The sequence below is a fragment of the Stomoxys calcitrans genome, chromosome 1 (genome assembly GCF_963082655.1).
Source record: "Stomoxys calcitrans chromosome 1, idStoCalc2.1, whole genome shotgun sequence".
Lineage (NCBI taxonomy): Eukaryota > Metazoa > Arthropoda > Insecta > Diptera > Muscidae > Stomoxys > Stomoxys calcitrans.
The window spans coordinates 158,522,422-158,535,148 of record NC_081552.1 but is presented as its reverse complement, the minus strand read 5'-3'; the positions used below and the strand labels follow the sequence as shown (position 1 = coordinate 158,535,148).

Genomic DNA, 12,727 nt, shown 5'->3' with positions numbered 1-12,727 from the left:
CGTGTTTTGTTATGATATCCAACAACTGTGGCAAGTATGGTTCAAATCGGTTCATAACCTGATATAGCTGCCACATAAACCGATCTTGGGTCTTGACTTCTTGAGCCTCTAGAGGACGCAATTCTTATCCGATTTGAATGAATTTTGGTAAGACGTGTTTTGTTATGATATCCAATAACTGTGTCAAATAAGGTTCAAATCGGTTCATAACCTGATATAGCTGCCATATAAACCGATCTGGGATCTTGATTTCTTGAGCCTCTAGAGGTCGCAATTATTATCCGATTTGCCTGAAATTTTGTACGACGGATTCTCTCATGACCATCAACATACGTATTTATTATGGTCTGAATCGGTCTAAAGCCCGATACAGCTCCCATATAAATCGATCTCTCTATTTTACTTCTTGAGCCCCCAAAGGGCGCAATTCTTATTCGAATTGGCTGACATTTTACACAGGTCTCCAACATATAATTTAATTGTGGTCCAAACCGGACCATATCTTGATATCGCTCTAATATCAGAGCAAATCTTTTCTTATATCCTGTTTTGCCTAAGAAAAGATGACGGGAAAAGAACTCGACAAATGCGATCCATGGTGGCGGGTACATAAGATTCGGCCCGGCCGAACTTAGCACGCTTTTACTTGTTTTCAATCTGTTCTTAAGATTTGTTTTTGAAAATTTTATATAATGTGAAATTTAATGTTATAAACATTTTTTGGAAATGTTTGCCAAGAGTGAATTAAAATGTACAAATATTTTGAAAGTCCATTTTTGTATTTGGGCCAATTTAAATTAAATCCGAGCATATCGCAAACAATCGCGTAAGAAAATTTAAACTCATATGAAACCCAATATTAGATCGAAATTTTTACTGTAAATAAATTTTTACAAATATATTGCAAACTTAACGAAAAACATACTTTACTTACTTTAATTGGCCAATTCAGAAAATTTATTCCTCTAGCCAAACGGGGAAAAGATGTTCAATCGCCTTGATCTCCTGCGCTTCTTCTCCAATCTCTGACACTTAGTTTCGAGATGTCGCTCTATACTTAGTCACCCTTTCGGTGTATTGGTCTTCTACTTTGCTGGAGCTTCTTCATCCATTCTTACAATATGAGGTAGATAATGCACCCGTTGTATTTTGTTGCGTTTAACTATGCGTCATACAGCTCTAATTCATACGACGCCTATATTCTCCTTTAATACAGACTGGTCCATACATTTTACGACGAATCTTTCTCTAAAACACTCGTAGCACCTCATCACCCGCTTTCGCAAGTACCCATGCTTCTGAGCCTTATAATAGCACGGGTAGTATCAGTGGCTGCTATATTGTTTTTTCGTCTGTCGAAAGGTGGCTTTGCTTCTCTTCTGCTTAATTAATCCAAAGTATCTTTTATTAGCCACGACAGTTTAAAACTGGTGTCGTTTATTTCGGTTACGGCGGTGCCGAGGTAGATAATGTTGCTGACTATCTCAAAGTAGTTGTTCTCAACGTTCACCATTTTCTCTATCTGCTCGGTTTTACAGGGCTTTATGGGAGTTGATATCATCCTCTTATCTCTATTTATTGAGAAATCAATTTTCGTCGATTTTCTTTCGATACTTTCAAAGGCTGCGATTGCTTTTTTCCGGTCACTGACCTATAATATCGATGTCGTCGGCATAGGCAAATAGCATGCTCTCCTGTGAGTTGTGTGCCATGCATATTCACATCTGAATCTCGTATAATCTTCTCCAGCACGACATTAAACAGGACTACGGCCTGTCTAACACTAAAAGGGCAAAATTATTTCGTTGACTTTAGATTTTAATCCTGCACACAGTACGCTCTATATTATCTTGTATGCGATGGTGAGGAGACTTATTAATCTGTACTGGACATAGTATGCTGTTCGGGTACTCGTTTTTCAGCCAGATTGTGCAGACGAGCTGATACGTACACCTTATCAGGGTGTTTCATCCGGTATTAAACAGTTCAGCCGGTAACCCATCGGCTCCTGCTGCCTTATTGTTTTTCATTCGGGTTACTGCTGCGTGGACCTATGTCTTAATTCCAGCTAATGAACGTCACGATTCGCTTACACTCACGGCTTTCGATTTCCTTTTTATACCCACTACCATAGGATGGGTGTATAGTCATTCCGTTTGTAACACCTCGAAATATTCGCCCCATAAATTATATATTCTTGATCGTCTCGACGTTCTGAGTCGATCTAGCCATGTCCGTCCGTCGAGTTCCGGCACCAACGGAACTCGACTTTCTGAGCACGATTATGCTAGGAAATGTAGAACTTTCCAATGGAAATGTTAGAATGCACCCACCAACACTAAGCTTTGCGTAGGTCTGAAACTTTTGCAGCAGCCTTGTTAGTATGTTCAGATATAAAATATGTATACTAAGATAACTTTTGGACACTCTTTGGAATGGAAAAACTAAGATAAGCAATATTTCCCTCAATATAAGGGGTTGAGAAATCAGGCAGTGTTTGAGAAAGCAGGAGACTCAAAACTGACTAACAAACAGGGGATTGACGACTAGGCCATAACCGACTTTCTCAATATTGGTTAAAATAGGATAATCTAAGATTCTAATATTAAAACATCAGGCAGTACACGGTTAGAAAACTCAGTAAAAACTAAGGGAATAGGAAACCGACGATGAAACCATCATCTAATCCCAACATGCCCATTTACTGTTTAAATAAACCACCTCCGGTGCGAGACGGCTACACACGCACTGATGGAGAAAATCAGCAAGGACAAGATTCATATTGCCGTAATTGTGAAGCCATGAAAAACCCAGAACAAAGATTCATTGCTGAACCATATCAACAAGCCCTGGCATAATTCTTGAATACTAACGACATAATAACACTTATTATTAGCAACACCGCCACCTTTGTTAATTCTCATTCTCATTAGGGAGGAAGTTTTAGATTTGACAATGTGTTCGGAAAATCTAACCGATGAGGTTCAGGATTGGAGGGTCTCCATGGAGCATTCCTTCTCAGAACATCCCTACATTAGGTTTAGAATAGCAGCGCCGAATCCAATAAGCTTTCGTAAAAAGTTGAAAACCAACTGGCCAAAATTCGGGAGACTACTCAGATACAGAATGGGCAATATATTCTGATCTGTCTAAGCATAGAAGACATTGACGGAAATGTCACAGGATTACGACTGCAATAGAGGTCTTTTGAAGATAGTTGTCCTCTTCGGGAAAGGAAATCAGACCAAGTGAAACCCTGGCTGAACTGGGAGATTCGCAACTTTTTTAAAGATGTTTACAGACTTTAAAACAAAGCACGTCATAAAAAAGGTAGAGTTTTTGTTATATCTTTTCAAACGGTTCAAGGAATGCAAAAAGATTATCAGAGCGGCATAATGATAGTTTTAATGACGCAGACAAGATGAAAAAGTTTTTGTCAAAAATACATGTCCAAACTCTCGCTTATATGAGAGTGAGAGCAAAGACAACGGAGGACATGTTGAGGCTTTTGATAAACAAGTAAAAGCGTGCTAAGTTCGGCCGGTCCGAATCTTATATACCCTCCACCATGGATCGCATTTGTCGAATTCTTTTCCCGGCATCTTTTCTTAGGCAAAACAGGATATAAGAAAAGATTTGCTCTGCTATTAGAGCGATATCAAGATATTGTCCGGTTTGGACCACAATTAAATTATATGTTGGAGACATGTGTAAAATGTCAGCCAATTCGAATAAGAATTGCGCTCTTTGTGAGCTCAAAAAGTAAAATAGAGAGATCGATCTATATTGGAGCTGTATCGGGCTATGGACCGATTCAGACCATAATAAACACGTATGTTGATGGTCATGAAAGAATCCGTCGTACAAAATTTCAGGCAAATCGGATAATAATTGCGGCCTCTAGAGGCTCAAGAAGTCAAGATCCCAGATCGGTTTATATGGCAGCTATATCAGGTTATGAACCGACTTGTTCTTTATTTGACATAGTTGTTGAAAGTAACAATAAAAAAAGTCTTGCGAAATTTCAGCCAAATCGGATAGAAATTGAGCCCTCTAGAAGCTCAAGAAGTCAAGTCCCCAGATCTGTTTATATGACAGCTATATAAGGTTATAAACCGATTTGAACCATACTTGGCACAGTTGTTGGATATCGTAAAAAAACACGTCGTGCAAAATTTCATTCCAATCGGATAAGAATTGCGCACTCTAGAGGCTCAAGAAGTCAAGACCCCAGATCGGTTTATATGGCAGCTATATCAGGTTATGGACCGATTTGAACCATACTTGGCACCGTTGTTGGATATAATAACAAAACACGTCGTGCAAAATTTTATCCCAATCGGATAAGAAATGCGCACTCTAGAGGCTCAAGAAGTCAAGACCCAAGATCGGTTTATATGGCAGCTATATCAAAACATGGACCGATATGGCCCATTTACAATACCAACCGACCTACACTAATAAGAAGTATTTGTGCAAAATTTCAAGCGGCTAGCTTTACTCCTTCGGAAGTTAGCGTGCTTTCGACAGACAGACGGACGGACGGACAGACGGACGGACATGGCTAGATCGACATAAAATTTCACGACGATCAAGAATATATATACTTTATGGGGTCTCAGACGAATATTTCGAGTAGTTAAAATCAGAATGACGAAATTATTATACCCCCCATCTTATGGTGGAGGGTATAAAAAGAATTATCCATAGGATACCACGGGACTCACTGGGACAACGGAAACTTGAAACAAAGATGTTGATCAAAGGCTTACCATTGCAGAATTTAAGGCAAACGTAACCTTGGGCAGCTTCCAGTCATATAAGACACCCGGACCTGATGGAATATTTCCAGTGTTATTACAGAGGTAGGCCGCCCCATCTGGCCACCATTTTCACAGCGTGCCTAGGGCATATACTCGGAAAGCCAGACAGAATCCTGGCAAGGTAAGTTATGCGACTCTTTCTACTCAAAACCATGGAACGTATTGTAGATACCATTATAAAGAGTAGGACATCCAGCGAACTGTTCAAATACAAACAGCATTCCTATGTCAAGGGAAGGTCGATGGAGACTGCCCTGCACGAGGTTGTGCATAAATTTGAAGAATCCTTCGATGCCAAGATGTGTTCATTGTTATTGAGTGGGCTTTTAACAGTGTGCGGACCGTCACACTGATTCAATCCTTATATTAGTACCGGGTGGACCGGGTCCTTAGGGAGTGAATAAGCCTCATCATTAGAAACAGATGGATAAATCGTGAGTCCCATGATGTAAATATAAGGAAAAAAGTGGCACAGGGCATCCCACAGGCGGCATTTTATCGCCGCTCCTATTGGTGACCACCTATTACGGTGCTGTAATAGTTCTGTTACGCAGATGATGTTATAAAATTTCAAAGAGGTAAGGATTCGAAGCTATGCAGAAGGGCCGAAAGGGTCTTGAAGACGACTTGCGACTGGGCTAGATCTAGGGGTCTCAATATTACATAGAATACCGAAAACTGTCTGTTCACGAGAAATACGAAGGTGGCAAATTTGACGACCTAAAATGATTTCAATATCTGACAACGTCAACTATTTAGGAAAGATCTTTGACAGAGCTGAATTATGAGCGTGATCAGGAGCGTACATACAGGTGTTGGGCACTATGTAGAAATAAGGCCTGAATCCGACGATAGTCCACTGGCTCTACAGGAGCGAGACTAGACCAATACTAACTTACACTTCAGTAGTTCGGTGGACTGCGATGGAGGACAGATCCGGTCTGGGGGTCTACATTCAGAACGCAGAAAATGAGATTTGCTTCAGGCTGAATGACCATAAAACGGTCCTTCACTCGGAGATCCTGGCGATCACGGAATGCGTGAGGTGGTGTGGTATTAACTTGAGGACGTCAAGTGTGAACATCTTTACGGACGATAAGCTGACCATCAGGGCGATAACAATCAGAAGCGTAAGGTCATTAACAGTCTAGGAGTGTAAGAAGAAGATTAACGCTTTCTGTGAGGATGGCACGATCCACTTTGTTTGTGTGTCGGGTGATAGCGAACCAAGGGGATTGAAAGGGCAGACGATTTGGCAGTGAAGGCCAGAGGACTGAGAACGTCAACAAACTTGGTAAGCTTCAAAATTCAGATATAGAGCTGAAATTTGACACAGATACGTCTTTTTGATGCACGCAAGTTAAGTTCTTGAACAGGCCAAATCGGACCATATTTGGATATAGCTGCTATATAGACCGATTTTCCGATAAAGGGTCTGAAGGCCATGAAAGCTTTATTTATTACCCGATTTCGCTGAAATTTAAAACAGTGTGTTATTTTAAGCATATGGTTCAAATCGGACTATATTAAGATATAGCTGTCATATAGACCGATCTCCCGATAGAGGGTCTGAAGGCCATAAAAGCTATATTTTTTGTCCGATTTCGCTGAAATTTGGAATAGTGCGCAGTTTTAAGCCTCCCATCATTCGAGCCAATTATGGTACAGATCGGTCTATATTTAGCCACAGCTGTCATATAGACCGATCTGCCGATAAAGGGTCTGAAGCCCATAAAAGCTTTATTTTTTAACCGATTTCGCTAAAACTTAGATATAGATATAGCTGCCCTAAAGACCGATCTGCCGATAAGGGGTCTGAAGCCAATAAAAGCTTTATTTATAACTCGATTTCCCTGAAATTTGAAACAGTGAGTTGGTTAAGACCTCCCAACATCCGACCTAAATATGATTCAGACCGATAAGGGGACTGAAACTCATAAAAGCTTTAGTTATTACCAGATTTCGCTGAAATTTGAAACAGTGATTTTTTCTGAGCTTCACGATATTTTACCTAAATATGGTTCAGATCGGTTTATATTTGGATATATCTGCCAAAAAGACCAATATTTTGTTCTAGAAAATTGAAAAGTGATATATATATTAGACCACTCAATGGCCGTGCCGAATTTGGGTGCTTAAGTTATCCAATTTTCACCGGATTGTGACGAAATGGGGTTTACATATATACCCGAGGTGGTGGGTATCCAAAGTTCGGCCCGACTGAACTTTTTACTTGTTCTTTTTCAGAAATGTTTTTATAATTCTATTCAATCGTGATTGCAATGTTAAAATTTTCTTTTTGCTTATGAAGGTTAATTGTATCTTTTGTCAGTTATATAAATTTTGGCATTAGATTAAGACGGATGAGTTACTACAATTATAAACCTGTACTGTAATTTATAAGATTTTGTCTTGTTGTGCAGTCATAAATAAATATCAAATTAAACAAGTAAAAGCGAGCTAAGTTCGGCCGGTCCGAATCTTATATACCCTCCATCATGGATCGCATTTGCCGAGTTGTTTTCCCGATATCTATTTTCATTCAAAAAAGCATAAAAGAAAAGGATTGCTATGTAATTGAAGATAAATTATGTTATGGTCCGATCCTCGCATCCTTTGCACATTATTTTGTCGCGGTATAATGTTCAAAATCGCTGATTAATGATTAAACTGATTAACAATTTCGTACACATTAACTAACTAATTTCGTACACATGAACTAACCAACATAATCAAACATAACCCACTGTGCGTGTGCGTTGCCTATTCTAAACTATTGTCAAACTATATTTTGCTACCGCTACACATGTACCACTACTATTGCTGCTACTATCATTACTTTCAATGCTGATACTTTTTCCGGAAAACGATTAATTTTGATCATCATCTGTAGATGTATATGATTATGCTTGCGGGTGTGTATGTGGGATTGTACATACATATGTACATGTGTGGCCCATTGTGCGTCTTTTTGTGCCCCTTATTTTATATGTATTGTCATCAATAATAGCCATTTTCTCTCTTTGTCTCATATCCTTGCAGATCTCTTATGTGTTGTCATCATCAACGTCAAGTTAGTTTTTTCGCCCCCACCTGGTGCTAGAATGACACTCGTCATTAATCATTCCCTCAGCATTTGCCTGCGTTCTGCTCATCCCCAACCCCTAGCCCAAAATTACAGAATCGTGTGGTCCTGTTGGGAGTATGTTCACCACTATTGCTGTCTGTTCCCGGTAAGTGAGCAAATTTGCATTTTATTTGTCATTTGTGTTTGTTTGCTCCTTTTGATTTCCTTTTCGTGTAACTCGCATTCGGACAAATTTGTCATCAGCCTCAGAAATTGGAATTTATTATCTATGTCCCTATGTGTACACTTTGCGCGATTCACAAAAGCTTGGCTAATGGCATCTCTTCATTGGAATGTTCAGAAAAAGACGTGTTAAGATTAAGACAATTATACGCAAATGAAGAAAGAACGTCCAGTACCTAACCTCTATGCGTTTCGTGGCTATAGTTAATTAAAGAAGCTATTGTAATCAGTGTGTATATAGTCAAACTTTGAAGAATCAAAAAACGTAACTTATAATAAAATTCTAACTTTAAAGCAACAAAAGCGTTGTTTGTTATACCCTCCACCACAGGATGAGGTCTAGTCAATAATGTGATATAGCCGCCATATAAACCGATCTTCCGATTGAAATTTTGCATGACGTGTTTCGTTATGACTGCCAACAACTGTGGTAAGTATGGTTTATATCGGTTCATAACCTCATATAGCTGGTCTTGACTTCTTCAGCTTCTAGAGGGCGCAATTCTTATCCGATTTTGCCGAAATTTTGCATGAAGTGTTTTATTTTGACTTCCAACAACTGTTTCAAGTATAGTCTAAATCGGTATATAACCTGATAGAACTGCCATATAAACCGATCACCCAGTTTGATTTTTTGTGTCTCTGAAGGGCGTAATCAATACATTTGCCTGAAATTTTGGAGGTGGTGTTTTTCAATGACTGGTGTTTTTATACCATCCACTATAGGATGGGAGGTATACTAATTTCGTCATTCTGTTTGTAACTACTCGAAATATTCGTCTGAGACCCCATAAAGTATATATATTCTTGATCGTCGTGAAATTTTATGTCGATTTAGCCATGTCCGTCCGTCTGTCCGTCCGTCCGTGCGTCCGTCCGTCCGTCTGTCTGTCGAAAGCACGCTAACTTCCGAAGGAGTAAAGCTAGCCGCTTGAAATTTTGCACAAATACTTCTTATTAGTGTAGGTCGGTTGGTATTGTAAATGGGCCATATCGGTTCATGTTTTGATATAGCTGCCATATAAACCGATCTTGGGTCTTGACTTCTTGATCCTCTAGAGTGCGAAATTCTTATCCGATTGGGATGAAATTTTGCACGACGTGTTTTGTTATGATATCCAATAACTGTGCCAAGTATGGTTCAAATCGGTTCATAACCTGATATAGCTGCCATATAAACCGATCTTGGGTCTTGACTCCTTGAGCCTCTAGAGTGCGCAATTCTTATCCGATTTGAATGAAATTTTGCACGACGTGTTTTGTTATGATATCCAATAACTGTGCCAAGTCCATAACCTGATATAGCTGCCATATAAAACGATCTGGGGTCTTGACTTCCTGATTCTCGCATGTCCATCAACATACGTTTTTATTATGGTCTGAATAGGTCTATAGCCCGATACAGCTCCCAAACCGGATCATATCTTGATATCGTTCTAATAGCAGAGCAAATCTTTTCTTATGTCCTTTTTTACCAAAGAAGAGATGCCGGGAAAAGAACTCGACAAATGCGATCCATGGTGGAGGGTATATAAGATTCGGCCCGGCCGAACTTAGCACGCAGAGTTAAAGCTTATCTTAAAGCCGTATTTACAAAACTTATTGCAGCCTTAGTTTCATTCGGCATATATATATATATATATATATATATATATATATATATATATATATATATATATATATATATATATATATATATATATATATATATATATATATATATATATAAGTGTAGTTATTCTCCTTGAACCGACGGTGTAACATCGGCTTTTTTGAAGTATTGTGCGAGATTGTTGTATATGCCTCTGACTGATTTATTCAACTGTTAGCTCGCGTGTGGTTGTTTTCCATTGATTCGGAAGGAGGAATACAAAGTCCCTCTTGATAAGAATGGGAGCAAGTTTGATATAGAGAATTACAGAGGGATTGCTTAATTAAATGCAATTCCAAAGATATTTGAACAACTGGTTACGCGTAGGCTTGCCCAGAAATTTCGGTCAATAATTTCAGAACGTCTGCACGAATTTTTGAGAAATAAATCGACGGCTACTTCTTATGAAAATCTACATCATGTGGAAATCAAACAGATTTTATATACACTGATTTTAGCAAGGCATTTGATACGGTTAATCATACAATTTTACTTCATAAGTTTAACTAGACAGGATTTCCCCCGGGATTTTTAAAGTAGATATCATCTTATCTGTCGGTAAGGTTTCAAAGGATCTCATTTAAAGGACGCGAGTCGAGACGAATAAAGGTTACGACTCACAGTGGGAGAAAATTAAAAAAAACAAGTAAAAGCGTGCTAAGTTCCGCCGGGCCGAATCTTATATACCCTCCACCATGGATCGCATTTGTCGAGTTCTTTTCCCGGCATCTCTTCTTAGACAAAAAAGGATATAAGAAAAGAAGTCAAGATCCCAGATCGGTTTATATGGCAGCTATATCAGGTTATGAACCGATTTGAACCTTATTTGACACAGTTTTTGAAAGTACAAATAAAATACGTCATGCAAAATTTCAGCCAAATCGGATAGGAATTGCGCCCTCTAGAAGCTCAAGAAATCAAATCCCCAGATCTGTTTATATGACAGCTATATCAGGTTATGAACCGATTTCAACCATACTTGGCACAGTTGTTGGATATCATAACGAAATATTTCGTGCAAAAATTCATTCAAATCGGATAAGAATTGTGCCCTATAGAGGCTCAAGAAGTCAAGACCCAAGATCGGTTTATATGGCAGCTATATCAGGTTATGGACCGATTTAAACCATACTTGGCACAGTTGTTGGGTATCATAACAAAACACGCCGTTTGAAATTCCATTCCATTCGGATAAGAATTGCGCCCTCTAGAGGCTCAAGAAGTCAAGACCCAAGATCGGTTTATATGGCGGCTATATCAGGTTATGAACCGATTTGAACCATACTTGGCACAGTTGTTGGATATAATAACAAAACACGCCGTGCAAAATTTCATTTCAATCGGATAAAAATTGCGCACTATAGAGGCTCAAGAAGTCAAGACCCACGATCGGTTTATATGGCAGCTATATCAGGTTATGGACCGATATGGCCCATTTACAATACCAACCGACCTACACTAATAGGAAGTATTTGTGTAAAATTTCAAGCGGCTAGCTCTACTCCTTCGGAAGTTAGCGTGCTTTCGACAGACAGACGGACGGACGGACGGACGGACGGACGGACGGACTGACGGACGGACGGACGGACGGACGGACGGACGGACGGACAGACGGACGGACATGGATAGATCGACATAAAATGTCACGACGATCAAGAATATATATACTTTATGGGGTCTCAGACGAATATTTCGAGTAGTTACAAACAGAATGACGAAATTAGTATACCCCCCATCTTATGGTGGAGGGTATAAAAAAAACAAGTAAAAAGGAACCACCTTTCGTCAAAATCCGGTGAAAATGGCATACCTTAATTCCCATAGCAGTTATATCGAAATATGATCCGGTTTGGACCAAATGCTAATAAGTACAAGTCATTGTTCAATTGTGTGTAAAAAAGTCTAGGTCTTTTTAGTAGCTATATCTAAAAATAAACCGATTTGAGCCATATACAACTTGGATGCCGAAAAGCCTAACATAAGTCAATGTGTCAAATTTCAGTTAAATCGGATTATAAATGCGCTTTTTTGGGGCCAGGACTTTAAATCGAGTATCGGTCAATATGGCAGTTATATGCAAATCTTCATCCATCAAAACTAAATTGCCGAAATATGTGGAGGGGCTTTACTTAACTCTATGTCTTAAATTTCGGCAAAGCCTTAAATCGAGAGATCGGTCTATATGGCAGCTTTATCCAAACCTGCACCGATCAGAGTGAAATTGAAGAAGGATGTCGAAGGGCCTTACACAACTCACTGTCCCAAATTGCGGCGATATTGGACATTAAATGCGCTTTTTATGGCCTCAAAACCAAAACCTATAGATCGGTCTATATGGCAGCTATATCCAAATCTGAACCGATTTGTGCCATAATGCAGAAGTATGTCAAGGGGCTTTACTTAGCTCATTGTCCTAAATTTCGACGACATCGGACAATAAATGCGCCTTTAAGGGGCCTAAGACCCTAAATCGGAGGATCGGCCTATATGGCACCTATATCCAAATCTGGACCAATCTGAGCCAAATTGACGAAGGATGTCGAAGGGCTTAACACAACTCACTGTCCCAAATTTCAATTGGATAATAAATGTGGATTTTATGGACCTAAGACCCCAAATTAGAGGATCGATCTATATTGCAGCTATATCCAAACCTGAACCGATCTGAGCCAAATTGAAGAAGGATGTTGAAGGGTCTAAGACAACTCACTGTCCCAAATTTCAGCAAAATCGCATAATAAATGTGGTTTTTATGGGCCTAAGACCCCAAATCGGAGGATCGGTCTATATGGGGGCTATATCAAGATATAGTCCGATATAGCTCGTCTTCGAACTTAACCTGCTTATGAACGAAGAAAGAATCTGTGCAAAGTTTCAGCTCAATATCTCTATTTTTGAAGACTGTAGCATGATTTCAACAGACAGACGGACGGACATGTCTAG

General features: G+C 39.3%; 1 long non-coding RNA gene across 2 annotated transcripts in view; it reads left to right on the top strand.

Moving 5' to 3' along the window:
* The window catches only part of LOC131994010 (uncharacterized), a 338,911-nt gene that overhangs the window by 87,462 nt on the left and 238,722 nt on the right, over positions 1–12,727 (top strand). For both annotated transcript variants that reach the window (XR_009396369.1, XR_009396370.1), the window contains exon 2: positions 7,866–8,056. This is a non-coding gene — a long non-coding RNA (uncharacterized LOC131994010). The remainder of the gene's footprint in view (positions 1–7,865; positions 8,057–12,727) is intronic.